The following is a 23,129-nucleotide window of genomic DNA, read 5'->3' as shown; positions in this document are numbered from 1 at the left end:
ATATATATATATATATATATATATTCTATTCTATTTTCTCTTTTATAAAAGTTGAAGAAAGGACTGTGTTATCCTGATTGTGTGATTCCTTAGTACTTGAACTCTTTCTGCCTGACTGCAGTATATTTCCTTTGTCTTGTAAACTGTGGATCTTGGCTATATTTCTGGGTGTTTTCAATTTGCAGTGACTTTCAGGAAATGATCTAAGAATTCATTCTATTTATTACATCATCCTCTAGTTCTAATATTTGTCAGTTTTCTTTTTTCACAGGGATAAGAACTGAACTCAAGATTTGTCTTTTGATTTCTTAAAATATGGGATCCAGGAATCTTTTTTAGTATGGTTTTCAAAGAATCTAATTATTCTGAAATTCTCTCTCTTTGGTCTATATTCTGGGTAGATCGTTTTGATAGTAGATGACTTACTTAATTTTAAAACTTTGGATTGTTTTAATACATCTTTTTTCATGGGATTATTGAATTCTACTTTACCGTGAGTCTAATCTATTCTACACTATTTATTTTCCTTTCATTTTTTTCTCTTTTAGAATTCATTTGAATTCTAATTCTTTTGTTTGTTGTTTCATTTCTTCAAGATAATCTTGTGATTCAGACTTTTTTTTTATTCTGAGGCCCTGATTAAATTTGTTGTAGATTTAGTCTCTTCTGGTTTACCTCTTGGGCTTCTCTCTACTCATGGAATTTTTTTCCTTGTTTTGATTGTTATTATTTGTCTTTAGATTAAGGTCCTCTGTGCTAAAGCCAAATTCTGTCCCCTCCCACATTCTTAGATTTGTTGTTTAAGGCCCTCATTGATCTGTATCCTATTTAGTTCAGATATTGTTTTCATTGACTTTTGAATGGAGTTTCTAGTATTAGGTCTCACTCTCTGGCTCAATCCTTATCTTGTTTCCTATGGTCTAACTTCAATGCTGATCTTGACCTGTCTGTTTCCTCCTTCTATTTCCTGATTAGGAAATAGGTGTATCCCTTCCTATAGCTCTGACAAGCCCAGAAAAATGATGAACATCACATTAGTCTCCAGACTCTCTCAGGTGTTGAATAGATCCTGTATCATACTATGGCTTCTCACCATCTCTGTTCTGACATGTGAGATCCATCATCTACCTGACTATAAGTCCCAAATATTGGCCCTCTACAATGGTTTCTGATTCTCTTGGAGCAACATCACCTATGACACTCACAGGCTTCATTCAGACCGGTTTATTAGAACTCACTTTTGACTTTCCTGGCAACTTCTACAGGCTTCAGACAAATTCTCTGATTTTTGTATTGACTTCCTTAGCAAGATTCTTCCAGTGCCCACAGAATTCTTTCTTTTTGTGCATTCCTAGACTAAAGAACTTACATCTTTTTCTTTTCATTTTTCTTGATTTTTGCTTCATATGGTGCCCTTTTCAATTTTTGCTGGCTATGGAAAAGTTTAATTCCTCTAGCCTTTTACATTATTGCCTCACAGGTATGTACTTTTTTTTAATCTTTTACAATCTAAGAGTTAAATTGACCAAAGCTCCTAAAGGTCACAGGATGTATTTTGTTCATCTTTTTATCTGTGAATCTCTAATTTCATGTTTTGACTAAAAATTTAGCAAAAATTCTATGTCTAGCATTTCACACTCACTTTGAATACAATTTGCTGTTTGTCCTTTGTTCCCAGTGACTTCAGAGAATCTAGATTTTCTCATCTGTAAAACAGGGACCATAATAGCTTTAGTACTGAATAAGATCATTGCAAGACTCAAATGAAATCATGTGTGCAAAATGTATGAAAACGGCACAGGTGATCAGAAAAGGGAAAGGTTAAATCTAAGTGGCCCTGCAGGTCATAGAATATTTCATGAAGAAGGCATTTGAGTTGAGTTTTGAAGAATAAGAGATATAGGAAGAGGAACTAGTCTTTTTTCAAATTAGTCCCAGTTTCTGCTAATTTTCTTTTACTATTAATAAAATCAATATGCCTAGAAAAACTAACTATAATTGCAGCAAATTATGATACTATGATTTCATAGTCTTACAAATTATTTGACAGATTCTAAATTAATTTGTTCCCCATAGTTTTGAAACTCATTTTTTATATTCCACTGCATTTATTTGTGGAACCTCAGCTAAGTCATTTTACCTCAATAAACTTGGTTTCTCTTAATTCAAAATATGTGAAACACAATATGTAATTGTTTAAAATTGCATTTTATTTTAAACATGACTTTTTTTTTAATGAACAGATTTCCATGTAATACTGTTGAAAGAGACCTCTAGTGGCTACTTATTTTATAGTCTTCCATTTTAAGCAGAAATAATGTCATTTGCTTTCCCATTTAATGTTCGTGTCCCAGATGGGGTACAATTATAAATAATGATTTGTTTACATTAACTATGAGTCAGAAAGGATCTTGTAAGCTTAAATAATAATTCATTATGTCCAAGATTATTTTTAACCATAGCTGTAAAGCTTAGTAGACAAGTAATGACTACTTCAGACTAAACCTTTGACTTTCAAGGATGACCTGAACACATCATTTTAGCTTTGTACACATTAGCAGCTGGGTGGACCTGATAACCTAATAGAGTTCTTCCATGTCTAACATCTCCAACCCAATAGTCCCTCTGACAGTAACAGATTTACCTATGTTTCCAATCAATGGTAATCTGTCATTTTCTGCAACCTATCTCTAGCTAACTTGTCATTCAACCCAGGTAGTGCTTTTCCACTTGACAGTAACATATTCAGGGGCTACTGGTAAAATATCAATGCTTCTCATTGACTGGAGTTTGGGCTATGTGATTTTTGCTGGAATTAAAATGGGAATAACAGATTTTATGGAATAGAAGAAAAAAGGGTGCACTTGGTTTCTAGTAAACTTTTTAGAAATGCTCCTGATGCCTAGATAGTTGACATGAAATGACTTGACACACTATCTCTGTCATTGAATATAACCCTTCTCCTTCAAAAGGAAGCATTTGAAAGTTTCCCCTAGCAGAAGTACAGGTTCTCTGGAGACCAGAGTAGAGAGACCTACCCTGCAGAACACTATTGATCAAAGATATGAACAAGCTCCAGTAACAAATCCTGCTGAAAGCTCACCACTTTTTTTCCAAAGACCTTTTCAAATCCCTCTCTAATCACTGGGTAGAAAGCAGTAAATTAAAGCAGTAGACTCAGGGTTTGGAAGGCTCTAACAGGCAGGGTGCAGTCTGAGAACCTGAGTTATTGTATTCGGTAACCTTCCAGTTTGCCTGGGACTCATAAATTATGGAGAAGGAGGTAAATAAGAATTAAATACCTGAAGTGTCTTTTTTCTTCAGTCCTTTGATTACACCACTATTTTATTTATGATTCTCCAAAGAAAAGAAAACTTCCCTCATGTGCCATTTCTTCTGTAAATTGTGAAAGAATCACAAAAATGAAATACTTCACAGCAGGTTTTTTTTCCTATTGTACAGATTCCCTTTTAAAATGATTATCCTGTGCTCCTGCCTAGCACTCACCACCCTCTAAGTGTTTTCTATGGGGCTATGTTGGAGAATTGCATAAATTTAGGAGGAGTTAGATTATAATTTCTAGAAGAGATTGCTAGATACTGATTAGTACCATAATGAATCCTGTAAAGAAAATGATTGCATTTTTGAATTCACACTGCATATTTCCATTGAGCTGAAACAATTATCACATTTTCCATGATTATAACTTCAAAGAGAGATTGAATATAGATGACCACTTCAGGGGATTCCTTATTTGCCTTAATCAGGACCTAGATGAAGAGATAATTGTTTCATTTGTGAATGAATGCTTAGAATGTTTTTCACTACATGATTTGCCACATGATTCCCTTCCTTCATATGTTGTTTTGTACTAGCATTAAGTGATTTTGCTTTTAAACTTCTATGCTTCTTGAATGATCTAGCAATAGAGAATGGATCCAATGTGAATGAGAGCTCTGACCATGAGGTGTATTATTAAATGTCCATAACAAGCTACATTAAACTAAGGAAATAAAAAGAGATGCTATAAAAATAGCAGTAGTGGAGAAAGTGTTCCATAATTCTCAGGAGATAATAAAAAGAAGGTCTAGCACAATATTTATGACTTCAGATTCTGTATGACAAGGTAGACTGTAACAATGTGAACTTGAAATTTTAACTTGAAATTTTAACACAAGGAATAAAATAGAGCAGAAATATCATCAAGATTTATTGGAATGGAATGGGAATCATGACTGAAATCTGGCAGTAAAGACTTTATTCAAAAGATACATTTGCTAGAAGGAAGAGAATGGCAGTATTATATTCACTCAACAATACCTGATTAAAGTGCTATATGTAATTCACTGTGTTAGTCACTGATAAAGTAGGATAAATAAAACAAAATCTTTTCCTTTAAGGAATTTATAGTCTAATAGCTCCAGAAGATATCTTCTATAACTTAGTAAAAAAGAAAGAAATCCATAAAGATGATTTGATTAAGATAAAAGGAGGTAGAAACAGAATTTATGTTGTTGTGGGAGCACATTATCCATATAGGCAGATGGTATGACTTGTACCCTCTTTTAGTACATTTCAAACTCTAGGGGCTCAAATTGTAGTGATCAGGGATGTCCAGTATGAGTGATCTCTGTTAGTCAATCAATCAACAAACATTTATTAATTGTTTGCACTTTCAGGTTTTACACAGTTAAACCTGGTCACAAACCTACATAAGATTCTTCAAGGAGTATAGGAAGTGAAAAATACTGACCAACCAAAGGGAACATGAAGTTGGTTACAGAGGGAAGGGGCCTTTGAATAGAAAAACTTTGTTGAAAGGTGAGGTAAGTTTTTCCCCATCTCCTGCATAGATTTGACTAAAGCTCTGAAAGGGTCAAACAGAAAAGGCTTCTGCCAATAGTAAGGTAAAGATCATTGCACTAACTAAAAGAGCTTTTATGGCACTCCAATGAAAAGAGCATCATAGCATCTCAACTTTAAAGAGTGCAGTCTCCCTGAACCCAGAGGGCTGAAATAGTTAAAGTTGGGAAAGGACTTCAGCTGACCATCAAAGAATAAACCTAGGAAACCCTCAGATTGACCTTTCCACCAGAGATGCTGCATCCTGAGAGGAGCCCAGAAGTAGAATGGCTGGTCTGGTCCTGTCCAGAAGCTGCCTTACCTATCTAATTGTTACACTGCACCTGAGAAAAGTAAGTTCAGCTTAGCAATGCTCCATCAGAACCACAATGCACCTCCTCACCTCCCACCCCCCAAGCAAAGACACAACTAAACCAAACACTATATTGAATAATAATGAATTTTGTGGACTTATGATTTGTCTTGACCATTTGTGATCCCTACAGATTGTGCCACAATACTATTATTCCTTAGACTCTTGCCTACTCTTGTACCTTCCTGAACTCTGGGAGTATTTGGGGGAAAGTATGCCTTTGGTATGGGGAAAAATACTTTTTATAATTATGGTTATATATCGTTTGAATACATGCCTTTGCTAAAGATCAGAATTCACTAGCTGATTGTTGAGGGAAGCACACTGGTGACAGCTCATAAGCTAGTGTTTTAAATGATGGCCTCACAAAGGGTTACACCAATGAGATACAGGACAATGCTAACCTTGGGATGTGATTGCCTTCAGCTTCCCTGACTTAGCATATTCAAATAATTATACTGACCAAATGCATTTCCAGATGCATACAGAGAAGTTAAGTGCCGGTATACCCTTGTTGCAAATTAGAGCAAAAAACAAGAAACAGGAATAGAAGTGAGTCAAAAACATATGACTATGGTCTGGTCTCTGAGCAGAGCAGAGAACTCATAACATGGTGGAGCCTGAAGATATGTTACTTTAAACCTATATATCTTCCAGTTAGCTGATTGAATCTAGGCCAGGAGAAATGTACTGGAATTCCAAATAAGGACATATGATCAATTGAATTTCCTAGACCCAAACTAGGATTAAGGAACATGCAAACATCAGACTAAAGAATACTGATCAGACTTCACCTAAGATCCTAACACTGTGAGTGCACTAAAAAATTTTGTCTCCAACCTAAGTCATCCTTGAGAATGAATAACTTGATACCTGAGAAAGCATCCATAGAAAACAAATCAGGACCAAACAAGGCTTCAATATTTCCTGCAGAAGTTCATTGAGCTTAGTCCTAAAACAAAGTCCCAATCCAAGAAGTAAGCCTGGAAGAATGAATAAACAATAAAAGTTTGTATTGTGCCACTTGTCAAAGCTGTGTGATTCTTCATCACCCAATTTGAAGTTTTCTTAGCAAAAATACTGGAGTGGTCTGCCTTTTTCTTCTCTATATCATTTTACAAAGGAGGAAACTAAGACAAACAAGGTTAATTGACTTGCCAGAATCACACAGTTCATAAGTGTCTAAGACCAGATTTGAACTCAGGTCCTCCTGACTCCAGGGTCCACTGTGCCATTTACCTGCCCTAACAAAGACTCCCACAATCAAGAGCTTTTTTAGTGCCAACACCTAAAACCCAAAACTAGAAGAAGAGAATAACCCTAAATCATACATTAGGAAAGTCTCAGAGTAAAACAAAACTTGGACACTGTCAACTAGAATCCCCAAAAGAAATGAAGCAAGGGGAAAAAAGCAGATAAAATTATAAAAATGAAATGAGAGTACTTGAATAAAGACCTAGAAAAGAAATGATAAATAGGAGGAAAGACTTAGAAAAGTGTTCAATACATTTAAAGAGACTAAAAAACTTAAGTAATAGACTTTTTGAAAATTAGAATGTACCAGTCATAAGTTAATGTTTCCATGAAGCAACAAGAAATCTTAAAACAAAGTTAAAAGACTACAAAAAAAGGATAGGTTTTTTTTAAATCAAAAATAACTCACCTTGAAAACAGATTAGGAGAAATAATTTGAGAATTAATGTCATGATCAAAAGAGTCTAATAATTTCAAGAAAGCATGAAAGAAGTTTTCTGAGATAAATTAAAATTATATCAAAAAGTAAAAATATAAAAAATACACCAGTTATCTCCAGAAAAATATCCCAAAATGAAAAATTCCAGGAACATTTCAGCCAAAATCTAAAAATTCAAAGTCAAAAGAAAAAAAAGAACCTGGAAGTAAACAGAAAAAAAATATTTCAAATACAATGAAGCCACAATGAGAATGCTGAAAGTGCCACTACAAAGGAATATAGAGCATGGAATATAATATTCCAAAAGACAAAAGGTGTGACCTTACAACAAAGAATAATTTATCCTGCAGAAAATAAATTTTAGTTCAGTAGAGGACTTTCAAGAATTTCATATGAGGGGCAGCTAGTTGGCACAATGGATAGAGCACGGGCCTTGGAGTAAGGAGTACCTGAGTTCAAATTTGACCTCAGATACTTAATAATTGCCTAGTTGTGTGATCTTGGGCAATTCACTTGCCCCATTGCCTTCAATCAAAAAAAAATTAAAATTGCTGATGAAAATACTAGATCTCAGTAGAAATTTCCAAATGCAAACACAAGATTCAAGAGAAACATAAAAAGATAACTACCAATGAGTTATGAGCTATGTAAGTATTACATATTCACAATCTATTAATAGAAAATTATGCAGTTTCCCTCAGAACCCTAATGTCAATGAGGGTCATTAAGAGATTTCAATAAGACTTAGGACCTGGGAAAGATTGTATGTTTTGATGATTTTAAAAGAAGAAAGTAGTGGTGTTGGTGTTAGAATATATGACAAGAGAAGGGTGTGTTGAGGAGATGGTGGAGGATAGAAAAGAGAGGTAAGAAGGAGAAGAGGATTTTATAATTTCACATGAATAGAATATAAGAGTAAATGACTTTACAAGGATGAAGAGTGTTGGTGGCAATGTCACTTAAATCTCACTTTCAACTGAATCAGTCAAAGAAGATAGAATACACATACACACACATGCATGCACACACGCATGCACACACACATACACTAAAAAGAGCTAGGTGAAGAAATTCATTCAGTGCAATAAGGAAAGAGAGGACAAGGAGAGTCACAAATAAAACAAATTATAACCATGGAGGATAAATAATGAAATAAAGATTAAAATAAAAGAAAGGATATGATCCTGTGACTGGGGACTGGGTGAGGGGGGGGAAAGGCAGAGAGACAAGAGAATAGGGGAAAGACTGCATCAAACATAGAACACTGGTACTAAACATAATTATCACCACTCTCTTCTTTGTAAAGAGGGAAGCAGGAAGCAAAGAGTAGGAAATATAAGGAAAATAATGAAGGGAAATATATACAATTCATGATAATAACTGCAAAAGAAAATATAGGGCAAACTAAAATTAACCCATATAAAAGGAACAGCATAGCAAAATGGATTAGGAAACAAAAATCTAATAGCATTGTTTAAAAGAAACACATATAAACAAAAATTCACTGAGAATTAAAATAAGATGTTGGATCATAATCTATTATTCTATTAATGCTTTTTTATATAAGGGTCCCCTTCTATCTCAGTACCCTTTCTACTTATCAAGCTCATCCATTCTCAAGGTTTCAATGACTACTGCAATTGAGGTGACTTCTACCTCTACATGTTAAAGATCTCAAGAAAATACACATCTAAAATGTATTAGAAATGTAAAATATGTGTGGTTATGCAGTGTTTAGAAGCTGTTGGCACCAAAACTAAAATTGAACTATGGCACTTCATCATTCTTCTTGGTGATATTGCTGTCCAAAAAAATACATCTGCACTGTGTACTGAGATGTGAACTATAATTAACTCTTATTTGTTTCCTAGAAACTTGAACTCGGAGAGATAATATATGGAATATTTAAGGATATTTATGACAACAGATTCATGGGAGTGAGCTGCTCTTTTGCAAAATTCCTCTTTTATTTAATAGTTTGTATTAATTTTAAGTTTTTCCATATATTTTAGTATATCTTATGATGGTATTATCTTATTAATTTGCCTTATATGGAATTTGATTTGATTTGACTTCTATTGTGATAATTGCGTCAAAGTCATATATGAATGAGAAGTGCAGCTGGAAACAGCAAGAGAATCTAAGAGCTAAAAGCTTTTGAAAGACTTAAAAGTTTAATAAATATAAATACTAGATTAACTAACAAATGTTATACTTGCAGGCTAATTGAACATTGCTAATATGAATGTAGAGACTTTATATTTAATTACATAATAATTTATGTGAATGATTTCATATGTCATGAAATAACAACAAATGAAGGAATTTGTATAAAATGGTAACTGTTACGATTACAGTTACATATTGTCATTTAAATGACATCTAATTTTACTTTTGTTTCTTCCATAATATTAAATACTTCTATTTTAGGAGAATCACTAAATTAAATTATACTAATACTGGAAGTGGTTATTAATGTGGTGAACATGCTGATTTGTCCTCTATCCTCACCAAAAATAGAAAGATATCAACATGAAAGCCATTTAGAAGCAATAATTGGGTTTCTATATGACATAATTTAATTTTGAAACAGGCTTAGGTAGATAGAAGCATCATGAAGGATTAGAGGCATGGCTTCATGAAGATATTTGTGGAACTTCTCAAAAGATCCCATTGTTTTACATGATGGAAAGGGAAAAGACTTCTACCTGGATGATCATTGCCCAGACCAGTGTCTCCCTTGGATAATATGGCATAGTACATGAACTATTTTGAAAAAAGACTTTGTCCAAGATCAAAACAAGATTAAAAGAATCTATATCCAGGAAAATTATATAGGCTGAATCAAATTATCCACACTCCAAAATACTGGCAGAATATAATCAATATTTTCCAATTTCACAATAAAGTCTTTTGGTACTGAAGAAAATTCTCAATTACTTTATAAAGATCTTTTGTAGAGCTTCCTCATCTGTGTATTTAGAAAATAGAAATATTTGAAAGACCAAGTTAAACCAGAGGCATACTATAATAACAGATTTCTAAAATAAGGGCATCTTACTACAAAAGAAAAAAAGGACAAAAATCTGAATAATGTTTCTTTTACTACAATAGCTCTACTACTCCTATAATTTTCAAATTTCCACAATTTCTTCATGTTTCCATGTCTTCTTTGTTGATAGTTTTTCATAATTCCTTGTATCCTAAAGGATACAAAATGTTAGTCTTAACCCTGCCCTCCCACTTGCCATGGAGCCTAAATCTTTACAGCCCTAGAATTAGCCACTAATGACATAATTGTGGTTATTGGTCATAGTAACAAATCATAAGTATGTGACTAAACAGTCAGAATCTCATTCTATTCAGGGATGCTAGAAAATGTTTTTCACAGTATAATGGCTAATCTGTGTATTCATCATTATCAATTCATTTTTGAATCAAGCTTCTAATATAATAAGTGCTTTCCTTCATATAAGAATGGTGAAGTCAAATTCATATTTTTTAATCTTCACAGCATCTGTATGTACAATAACTTAATTTATTCTAGTTTTTATATGAATCTGTCTGTTTGTACAGTCGTAATACCTGCCCATCTTTAGTTTCCATTCTCTATCTCCAACTAGCATTTCAGATAAGCTGATATTCCTCTCCTTTCTTGTGTGAAGTTCTCAACATTGTTACTCTATCATACTCTAACATTTCCTTTGACACTTGGACCTCTATATCCATTGAAGTCACACAAATAATCTTAATTTTACATAATTTAAAAGCAAATTTCATTTTTGCAATCACTCCTAATCCTTCAGCAGAATTAAAACCTGTCCCTTCCTCCATCACCTCCTTCCTTTCACAAGACCGCTGTTTGAACCACTCATATGTTTATGTGGAGGAAAAAAACTTTTGAGGAGCTGTTGCTGCTGATTTGACAAAGAATGAAAACAGAAAGGATCTGGGCATTTGGCAAGCTGCCTTTGACCTTAGCAGTGAGTCACTGACATCATTCTGCCTCAACTAAGCTGGTTTCTGTTTTATTAACTTTTACAAGTAGCTCTTTCTTCTTCAGGCTGAGTACAGATTTGGGAGGGGGAGAACCTGCACACCAGGGGAGAGCACATTTTCTGTTCTCTAACTAGACTCTTAAAAATACATTTTACTTCAGTATCTAAATTACATGAGGCAGGTTAGCATGTTCTTTTTTTCCCATGCATGAACTAAGTTCTTAATGTGAATGTTAAATAATCCTTAGGCTTTTATTTCTGTGGTGGTTTGGGTGAGTCGGATATTAAATATGACTAGTACAGATGTCACATATTGATACAGAGGATATGTGTCAGCATTTAGATGGAGAATAATTGGATTCATATCTGTGTTATGTTTTCAAATTGCTAGGTCAGATCTGGGTCTCCTGCTATAAACTCTTCAATGCTGGTCCAAGTAAAAGGAATGTGACAGATTTAATACCTAGAATAAGTTATTAACTGTAAGGATGCATAAAACAGTGGCCCAGCTGAGTAGAGAATATTGCCTTCCTCATAATTCTGTTAGAAAAAATGAAAGTTTTTTTTATTTCAACTTAATATTTTCCTTGATTAAGTAACTTTGAGGAAATCATATTTGTGTACCCATTAAAAAATAATGCCTTCTTTTAGGTCAATGGAAACTGTCACATTGGTTCTTATGTAATAGTCTTGATAATATATGTATAATTCAACATAGCTAAAGTTTGCAAATATGGATTTAATGACAACAAAGGGTCTTTTACAAATTAGATAACATAGTGTATGTTAAATGAAATACTTTATATATCTTAAAGTACTATGTAAATATCAGATTATACTATTATTATTCATCTCAACTTTTTCAATGAAGTTCAAGTACAAATAATGCAAGGACTTAGGTACTATCCTATTTTCTAGTCTATGTTCTGGAGACTATTATAAAAGTGAGTTTTAAAAACTGGTTTTTCTTACTGAATAAACAAATTAAACTCATCTTTCAAAAGTTCACTGGAAGTTATCTTAGAGACAACATTGGTATAAAATGATTAGGTTTGGATTTGTTTTTCTAGGTTTTTGAAAGCTTTCCTTTCCATGTAGTTTAGAAATTATGGTGATATTATATAAGATGGTGACATCTATTTAAAATTTTGGCCTTAAATTTTTATAAATCAATGTATTAATCAACGTGAACCTTTACAGAATGCTCGGTTCTTCTAACATAAGAGTTCATAAGAAGCCTTTGGAGAATTCTCAGATTTCTCAAGTCTCCATCCACATGGTGGGGGTAGATGGGGAGAGGAGGGGTTATAGGGTAACCTGAGTCAAAATTCTCAGTTTTAAAAAATACAGCCTATGCAGGTAATCAGAGAAGGGTGCACTCACCTAGGTGGTAGGTGACACAAGGCAGCTCAATGCTAAGCAATATGGACTTCTCCTAAGGCCTTCATGGTACCTTCATATTAAGATATCTGAGCTTGCTGCAAAACCCCATTATAAATGTTTTGTCTAAATGATTGTGGGCAATAGTTTTGTCTTTGATAATTCTCCAGTTATACTACTGTTTATTTATTGTGTTCTCAAGGATGTTTGGAGGTAATATAGGGGTTTGTATAATTACTTTATAAAAGTAATGAACTTCTACTCAATAGCTCATATTATATTTATGTATTATTGTCATTATCTCATTAAAGTAGAATTTATTGTTATATTATGATGGAAGGAATGAGACAATGGCAAAATAGAATGATGACAGCATTAATGATCTACAATAGACATTCTGTGTTCCCAGAAACCTCTATAGTAATTATGAAGGTCTGACAAAAGCCCCAAAGTGCTGATGAATTGATTTTGGTACTCTGTGCTTCATATTTGAGTCATAAGACAATACACTGCCAAATAGCACAGGGTAACTGTAAGAAAAAAAAAATTCATCCCAAGTTAGAGGAAATAAGAGATAAAGTTGAGAAGCTACTGAAATATGCAAAAGAAAGAATGAGGAACCTTAAGCCATTTAAAATTTTCATCTGAAAACTCTAGAAATTATCTAAAAATTAAAATAATGGCAAAAAGCAATATCAAAATCAGAAATGAGTTTTAAAAGGAGATGGGCATACTTAGACTGGAATTTTTAAAAGCCATTTTAAATTCAAATGACAAGTCAAATATACTAAAATGAAATAATTCAATAAAGTTAAAATTTGCTATTACTCATCATAAATGAATTTGTTCTCATGCAATATTTTACAGAAAGAATATGAAATTTTCAGGAGGAAATGCACAAAACAAAACTTTGAATGCAGTTGCAGTTTCAACAGAAAAGAGCCATAGAAGGAAAGATGGAGTTATCCAGGAATTCTCCTAAAGACAGAGCAGAAATCAAACACTGTGCATTTTTAATATAATAAATGAGAGAAGAAGCACTTTAAGAATCATTTCATTTCTGAAAATCTGGAAAAACAGCAGGGTTAATTGAGATCTATAATTATTGGTTCAAATGCTTCACAGTGGTATATAAATTAGCAGCATTCTAACAAATGCAAGCTTTTCTTAACAGAAGACATCACATATTTACTACCAAAGGATGAGAACACCAATGTCTCCTTGAAATATAGGTTAATTATATATTTATACATATATATAAAGCATTCATAGCTCAAAATCAAAAGAAATCTACAATTATAAACACTTACAAAAACAATTTATTGACTAAAGAACAAAAATGTATACCTGTCTTGTGGTTATAAAGAAAAAAAAATCTTATTGACTAGATAATTATTGAACAAGTCACTCAAAAGCAACATCTACACTGACTTGATTTCAGTGTCTTTGAATCAATCTCACAGTCATGACTTATTCCTATACTGAAAATATATAAAATAGACTCAAGTAAAGTGAGACTACTAATACTAGTGTTTCTCCTTAAATTCTCAAAAAAAGATCATGATATCAGGGAGATTATGCCATGACAAGCATATAAATTGAATTTGAGTGAGGGAGATGCTACCAAGTCTCACTTTCTCTTCCAGAACCACCCTGATCCAGAGGCCAGATATGAATCAGGATGACTGAAGAAGGCCCTGAATTTGAGGCAATCTGTCCCAGAGTCACACAACTAGTTACTGTCATGTGTCTGAGGCTGGATTCTAACTCCTGCCCTTTTGACTTCAAGGAGAGTGATCTATCCACTGTGCCACCTGGCTTCTGGAGAGAATACTAGAGTGCTTCATGTTGACATAGAAACATATTCTATATTTACAATTAATTGCCAAACACATCATAAAATATCCCATAATATGAAGAACTGACATAAAACACAGTATTTTTTTAGGTTTTTGCAAGGCAAATGGAGTTAAGTGGTTTGTCCAAGGCCACACAGCTAGGTAATTATTAAGTGTCTGAGACCAGATTTGAACCCAGGTACTCAAAACACAGTATTTTTAAAAATAAGCCTCATTATGGTTCTGCCTAGGCAGAAATCCATTATCATTTCTTCTAAGTAGACCTAAGCATGTCTTTTATGTTAGAAAAAAAAGGAGTTGAACCAAAATATCTAATCACTTGATGTACTTGGAGGACATTAATCTATATATTCTAAGAATATATGTCAATCCCCTTCCACATTTTGAACAAAGAAGTCTTGATGTTTCTATAACTGCTTTAATTTTTCTATAACATGTTGGACCCTATGCTTCATAAAATTATATGGATTTTTATAAAGATAACTTCCACATCTATTATATTCCATGTTACTGTTCCAAAAGTGGAATTCTAAGACTAGAATTATAGAGCTATGAGTTGCTTTAAACATATTCTTTTCAGTCAGTATTCATTTCAGAATACCTGTTAGACTTTTAACTTAATCATAAAATCTTCCCTAACATCTGATGTCAAATCTGATGTCCTTTGTCTGGAGGAAATAAAACTTTTTGTAGATATCAGCTCCATCTGTTGGTTCATTGTGGCCTACAGATTCAATCTCAAACATTTTGGTTTCTATTTGAACTTGACATAGGAAATTTTCATTTTTGAAGCTAAATTATACTTTGGATATCATAGGAGAAAGATTCCAACATATGAAGGAACTGTTTACATATTTCAGCACAAGTCATAAGTTAATAATTTTGGAGAGTTCTTTTTACTTCTATGTCATGTGCCCAGAACATGTCTATCAATCCTCTTCTTTTTTTGAGAAATGTTATCTTTCTAGGGTATCCTTTAGGTAATAAGTCATGTGTTTTAAAATTATGATAAATGTTTTTGTAAGATTATTTTACAAACTTCTTAAGAAATGCTTAATCACATAATAGTTGGGGTCTGGCTAATAAGCAGTATCAGTAAGAAATTAGAACATAATTCAAAAATCAGAAATACTAGGAACTATTTCGGTTCACTGCTACTAACTTATCTGTGATTATACAAATATATATCCACTCTATGAGTTCTGATTTCCTTATCTGCATAGTGGAAAAGTTATATAAAAGCATAATTTCTAAAATACTTAGATTAACTGCTACCTACTAGCCAAAACCCAATTATAATGATGTCATTTCTGGCTGTATAAGATTATATTCTATATCCTCTAAAACCTCATACTTCACCTCAAAAAGAGAAAAAGGAGGTCGTTCATTTTCAGCTCCACTTCTCCCTTTCTCTTCATTTAATATTTCCCTGATATCATCCCCTTTTATCTCCTTTCATTTGAGCAAAACTGACCCTTCTTGCCAAAGTCAACTGTTTTTCTCATATACTTATATGACATCCCTTCCTATCTTGTCCCACAGATTGCCTCCATCTTCATTCTCTCCTCTCCATTCTCCAATCTATCCTTATCTACTACTTCTTTGCTTACAAATATGCCAGTCTCCCCATTCTTTAAAAACTTTCACTGGATCTTGCCAACCAAAATATCAACTCATACATCTTCTCTCATTCTCAGATGGACTACTTGATAAAGTATTAGGTACTTGCACTTTCCTTTTTCTTTCCTCATTCTCTTCTTTTTAAAAAAAAAAAGTTTTTGCATGGCAATGGGGTTAAGTGGCTTGCCCAAGGCCACATAGCTAGGTAATTATTAAGTGTCTGAGGTTGGATTTGAACTCAGGTACTCCTGAGGGCCAGTGCTCTATCCACTGAACCACCTAGCCACCCCCTCATTCTCTTCTAAAACCTCTGCAATCTGTATTTTGATTTTCTTACTTATGTAAAAGTGCTGTCCCCAAAATCACCAATGAACTCATAATTACAAAATGAATGACCTTTTCTTAATCTTCATTCATCTTCATATCTCTGCAGCATTTGACACTGTTGATCACTAAAATCTTTCTTCTTGACTCTTTTCTCTGATTTTTTTTATAACCCTGCTCTCTTGCACATCTGACTGCCCCATCTCAATCTTCTTTGCTGGATCATCATCCATGTTATTCCCACCAATTGGATTTTCCTCAAAGCTCTGACAAGATTATCTTTTCTCATTATATTGGTGAACTCAACAGCTATGTGGATTCAATTAACATCTCTCAGCAGATGATTCCCAGATGTACATGTCCTTCCCTAATCTCTCTTCTGACTTCCTTACCCAAATCACCAACTACCCATTGGATATTTCAGACTGAATTTCCTATATGCAGCTAAACTCAGCATATCCAAAAGAAAATGCATTGCCTTATTCCTCAAACCTATCTCTCTTTTGAATTTTCTTACTCCCAGAACTTCCATCCTTCCCATCAACCATATCTACAACCTCCATGTATATCACCCTGGACTCCTCACTCTCATTCATATATCCAACTACTTACCAAGTCCTAGTGGAAAAAAGTCCTAGTGGAAAATGGACTAAAACAAGTACAATTGTACTTAGGCATATGTAATCCTATAATTTTTCATTTTGTGCATTTAAAACATTATTCTTAGATGAGAGGTCATAGACTTTATTTGACTGGCAAAAAAATTAAGAACCTCTACTATGAGCTAAGAAAAGACATCAAATAACCAAGCACTTTTGTCATATGTGTTCTCATCACATATACCTCTGATAGTGCCACCATCCTTCAAATCAACCAGCTTGACAATCCCCATGAATATCATCCTTGACTCCTCACTCTCATTCATTCTTATATCCATTTACCAGTTGCTAAAAACACTTGTTTACTCAAATTCTTTTGTGTATTCATAGCAGAGGCTCTTTTTTATGACGTGAACTTCTTTGACAAGGAAGTGAAACTCGCATCCCAGAATAAGAATCTAAATGCATAAAATGAACTGATACTTAGATTTTTACTTTTGAAACAACTATATTATTGTTCATATTATAGGTAATTAAAATATGCTTATCAATTAATGAATGTAAATGAACTTCTAGGTTAATTCATTAGTGTGTGTGATAATAAGGCAAGTGGCAAATCCAAATATCTTTAAATATATTTATTTTCTTTTATGACCAGAAACTGACATTAGCTAACTATTTTGCAAATGGATGCCACAGGTAGAAAGGGAGATGAACCAAGAACAAGCCAATGGATTAGATTAAGTTCTAGAAAAATGGCTCATTAGCTTACAGTGTGGTTTTTTATATTAAAGGAATCATGGTAACATAAGTTCTGAAAGCATAATGTCCTTTGATTTTTGAGAAAATTCAATTATTTAATCCAATTTTTTGGAATATTGCCTTATTTTTGTGCTACCATCATAGTAAAAGATTTGTCCCTCAAACTTCCAATCTGCTGCTCATTCTTGTAAAAAAAACACCAAAAATAGATGCATTGTGAACTATTAATGCAAAATGTAGTGTTAGGAAAAAGAAACAAAATTGTCTTCAAAAATGATTAATATGGTATTGTATTTAATTTTTGCCAACAGTGATGTTGAAACTACCAAACTTAGCCATGTCCTGAGACAGGGATTATTTATGGAGTTTTCAGATTAGAAAGGAGTCAAAGGAAAGGTATAAATACAATTCAGTGAAAAGGATGAGAAATGATCCTAAGACTATTCAAAGCAATACCTATCTTATCCTTCAACTTCTTTTTTGTCTATGACTTAGAAGTTTACCATCAGATTCTGAATCTTGCCTGCCAGACTGAAATAAAACAATATGGTCTGGCACATCATAATCCTTCAGTGATGTTGGAAACCATTTTTGGAGTGAACTAAACTGAACTTGGTCACTAGAGAACAAATGGATACATGATCAAAGGGAAGTTGCCTATCATTCATTCTACAGACACAGGTTGAATGCCATCCTGACTTGGTTTAGTTCTGTTGTTGTTCTTGCTTATTTGATTTAAATTCACTGGAAAGTCTCCCGTTGCCTTGGGGGGGAGAGCCAGCTGGAGTGAGAAGCAATTGGCCAAATGCTGAAGTTTTACATTTTATCTTTTAATGGTCAGGAAAGAAGGGGGTAGCCCTATCTGGAATTAACTCGAAATGTGGTTTGTTTTCATATTCTTCATCATGCTTTGATGAAGTAGAGGTGGGTTCCAAGATGTCACCCTATAGTTAAATAAGCCTAGTGTATGTTCAAAGTCAACAAGCTCCAGTGGAACCTGTGGGGGGATTATGAAAGAGCCAATTTGATCAATTACTTTTCATTCCTGAGGGCTCTGAATGAGACAGAAGCCAGTGTACAGTTTGGCAGCTGAAGAATCCATTTGGTCAACACATGCCAGGATAGTAATGAACATTCCTTAAAACTTCATTTTTCATCTCAATGAGAGAATAACACTAATCCCAGTCCCTGCTACTTAAAAACAGCCAAGAAGATAACTGCAAATATTTTTGAGGAGCCAGAAACTTGCATTCCATTAGGATAAACCAAGATTAGTTTATTGGCTTCTCTTCTTATACTTTAAAAAAATTGCATGCTCAGTTTTCTTGGCAGTTTCCTAAACTTTTATCATTTTCTTTCTTATTATTTTCATATTGATAAATAGCTTTAAAACTTATAATGGAATATTGTTAGTTAGCTGTTAGTTACCATGTGACATGATAGACATAGATATAAATGATCATATAGATATGGAGACTTAAATATAGCATAAATTCTATTCAATCCATATCTGAGAAAATCTACCACATCAGTAGCGTAAGAACTGAGAGGAAGGCTGGATTGATATATCCTATAAGATGATACAAATTAGTGCAAGTATATTGTGTAGTTCAATACCATATAATCCAATCTTATAGCATAAGTGGAATGCTCATCCAGTGAAAGTACAAGTGGACTCAGTTATGGGAGTAGAAGCCAGATTAGTGGTGATGGTGGTTATTTTGAGGGTCTATTTCAAAATTGCCAGATTACCATCACCACACTTCGGCTGATGTAATCCAGATAAGATATAATATCATAGCATCACATATTACCCTAATCAACCCTCAAGATGACATCATTTCCATACAAGAAGGAGAGATTCAAGCATCCCTGCTGAAGATTAAGTGACTGGCATGAGTGATGGGGAAGTTTGGGAAGTCTGATTCATGCTAAATATCACACTACTCATGTTCACTCACTCTCCTATAATGTGTTAACACCACTTCAATCTTTCCACACCATAGCAGGGAAACCACCTACTGTCTTAGGTTTATAATCTTAACTCTTTAGAGCTCTAAAGAAATCATCATCATCATCATCATCATTAGCATTGATTTGTTAACTCATTTGTTCTTCACAACCCTATAAGGTAGGCTATTATTATACTCATTTTACAGATAAGGAAATCAAGGTTGAGAGAGATTAAAATGACCTGCCTAGAGTCACATAGATAATAAGTGTGAGGCAAGATCCAAAATGAAGTTAACTCCAAGTGCCACACAGCTGCAAAGCTCTACTTCCAAAATATTTTCAATTGTTCTCTTTGTCTCCTGCTACCTCACTATGAAAGAAATTTGCCTTGCCATACCCCACAACATAGCAGTAGCAGTAGGTCTTTCCTCTTCCCAGTCCCACAATATTTCTACCTTCTAATACCAAACTTCCTCCATTTTCTTATAAGTCATTATTCTCTTATGATGCTCCTTAAAATAAAGAAAAGATCCTACATTCTCAAAGTTTGTATCAGCAAGCACAAGTTCTACAGCAGTTCCAAAGTATAAAAAAATTGAAATATGGACCTGGTTTGATTATCCAATGGTCAGTCTGGCTAAGTTCCATAACCTGGACATTAGCCACTAGATAAAATTATTTTCAGCCATAGTAACCCATGATAAGCATCTGCTTTTTATTTATTAAAAAAGATGTAAACTACATTACTTGTGGGATTCTCCATACAAATAAAATGATAGCTCTTTCAGATAAGTATTTCAACTTCCTCATCATTGAAAGGCAATGTGGATAGAAAGTTCATGTTACAGTCAGGAAAAACTAGGATCAAGTCTTGTTCCTAAAAATAACAGCCAAATGATTCAAAGCCTCAGTGCTTCAAGTAATTCTCTAAAACTCTGAGTTGCCATTCTATATTGATTAAGGGAATTTCCTTACTGAGAGTTCCTTATTTAATGCAATCATAGGTTAGACCAAAATAACTTTAAGATGTAAATAGAAGATGCTGCTGCTATAGTGCTACATAATCACGATTTCTCAAAGTCTATGCCAGGAGAGCACAAATGGAAAGCTGGAAAGGCTTCAGGTATAAATTCAATAATATCCTTTATGTCTCTTATATATCCTGTATGATCCATGTCCATTGCCCAGAAGGACAAATATAGAGGCTCAATACCAGGCTAACATCAGAATATCAAACTTTTTAAGCAATGCCACTCTAAAGACCATCTACAAGCTATCTGTGTAACCTCAGGCAAATTAATTAATCTCTCTGAGTCTGTTTCCTTATGTGTAGAATGAGAGGAATGAGTAGTATCCAAGATCCTTTCATGAGTTAAATATGAGCCTATGCTCCTACTCATAGAGGGTTGAAACTTGCCTCAGTGGAAGGAGGATCAGCATCAACCAAATTCTGAACTATTTCAGGGCTAAATGTGATTGAAAATGAAGCTGTAATGATATTACAACATTTTAGAATACCCATGATATATACATTGGGGAAAGTTTACAAAGGATTAATGGGATAATTTTTTCCCAAATACATCTTGACATATCATTTTTAAGTAGCATTAAAATTTCACATGTCTCAGAATCTAGAAAATAAAAACTACAAAAATTAGAGAGGAAGAGAATTTATAGATAGTTGTTCACTCATAGACTGAGAGATAGAAGTTAAGAATTTTTTAAAAATATTTACTGACATCAAAAATTGTTAGGGAAAGGAATGAGCTGCCAAGAAAAGTCATGGAACCATCCTCTCTCCAGCTCTTTAACAGGATAACTTCTCATCTGTCTGGTATGGTAAGTGTGTTCCTGTCTGGAAAGGGGGCAAAATTGCAGGAGTGGGAGAAGGGGGTGGAGAGTAGAGAGACTAGCAGTCTTATAGCTTCTTATAACCTTTTTATTTAAAGAGTCTGATTGAAGGAAAAATAGTTAACCGAGTAGTATCTAATATGAAAAAAGTACTGCTTGACAATGTTGAAGAATACAAATTAAGAAACAATCTAACATACTTTAAAGATTGTGATGAGCGAATCAGGGAAATTTCCTAAAGAAGGAATGTAACAAATTTGGTGTATTTTCCAAAATAAGAAAATTGGAGTGTCTGCTTGAAATATTTGAAAGAGTTTAGGCAAAGCTCCAAAAACTGTCCCTCCCCCAAAAAAGTACAAAAAAAAGGTACTAAAAGGTATTCAGTACAATACTACACTGGCTCCTAGAGGTTGTACTCAGCATGTATTTTACATTTTTATTTTCTCTGCTTAGGTGCCTTATAATATTGCTCATTTTTAATGTCTTTCAATTTTGTATTTCCTCCAAGTATTGAATCATAAGTTTTAAAAAGAGTGAGACAATGAATAATTCCAAAATTCCAGTTAATAAAAAGCTATCTAAGTTTTCAATGGGAGCAAGCTTTTAAAATCAGAAGCCTGTTAAATTTATTTTACTCATTTAGAGTTTAATTATAGACTAGAATAGATTCTAACCTTCTAGATTTTGAGCTTTCAATATGCTTTATTAACTTCAGTAAACTACTTAATTATTTTTCCAAAAATCTAAAAAAGGAGTCAGCAGTGGTATGTAAAGTGGGCTTCGAAGGAATATTTTTGTGACTTCATGCTTCATCAGTTGTAGTTTCTTATTTCTATCTTAGTTAGAAAACTAAATTTGAAGTATTGCCTAGAATGCAAACTAAATCGGAAGTATGAGTTTCAAAGTACAATATGTTAAAGTATTTGATGTCAGGAATCCATTAAACATAATTGCACAATAATGTGCTGTGGACAGGACTAAGAGATGAATGATGAAACACTTCCCACATACCAAGAAAAGATAAGTTGTAAATGTGTAAATACCATTTAGTTAACTATCAGATAGAATGGGTAAGAAGTTAAAGAGAGTTTTCAAAGTGATGCTATCAATTCACATCCCTTGACTGGTGGCACAATGGGTATAGCATTGGACTTGAAGTATGGAAGACCTGGATTCCAACTCAACCTCAGAAGCATATTCGTTTTGTGACCCCAGACAAGTCATTTCACCTCTGCCTCAGTTTCCTCATCTATAAAATTGAAATAATCACCGTAGCTTCCTCTAAGGATTATTGTGAGGATAAAATTAGATTATAATTATACATTACTAAGCACAGTGTCTGAAAAGTTTACTACATGCCTGTTTCCCTAATTCCTAGAAAAATAACAACTTCAATCTAGAGTATTCCAAATCAATAATGTTTTCATGTGGTTGAAACATTGTGGTAATTTGAAGGGCATATTAGTTCTAATCCAAAGGACCTAGATTCAAATCCTGACTCTGCTATTTTGGGACTGAAGTTTCCCAACTTAAAATGAAGAGGTTGGACCAGATGATGCCTACAGTCACTTCCAATACTCTGAATCCTACATTAAACATTAGAAATAAAATTTTCTGGTATCATAACACAGAACATGCATTTCAAAACAAATATAATCACAACAAAATAGGTATATACAAAGTGATATTTCCAAATCTAGAACTCAGAAATAATTATATTGAAAAATCCTCTGGAAAACATTTGTGTTTTTTAATTAATGCTCTAAAAATAGTTATATTGTATAGATGGCTGAATTTTCTCTCTGAGGTAGAGTAGGAGAGACTACTATATCATGTATATCATGTATATCATGTAAAAGCATTTATTAGGGAACT

General features: G+C 33.6%; 1 long non-coding RNA gene across 1 annotated transcript; it reads left to right on the top strand.

Annotated features, from left to right (window-relative positions):
* The first annotated feature begins 1,383 nt into the window (after window positions 1–1,383).
* Window positions 1,384–13,281, top strand: LOC141497316 (uncharacterized). Its single transcript, XR_012471295.1, has 3 exons — window positions 1,384–1,480; window positions 4,680–4,826; window positions 13,154–13,281. It is a non-coding gene; the product is annotated as an uncharacterized LOC141497316 (long non-coding RNA).
* The last annotated feature ends 9,848 nt before the right edge of the window (window positions 13,282–23,129 follow it).

Source organism: Macrotis lagotis, chromosome X (genome assembly GCF_037893015.1).
Source record: "Macrotis lagotis isolate mMagLag1 chromosome X, bilby.v1.9.chrom.fasta, whole genome shotgun sequence".
NCBI classification, from domain to species: domain Eukaryota; kingdom Metazoa; phylum Chordata; class Mammalia; order Peramelemorphia; family Peramelidae; genus Macrotis; species Macrotis lagotis.
The sequence above is the reverse complement of the archived record's forward strand: the minus strand, read 5'-3'. Positions and strand labels throughout refer to the sequence as shown.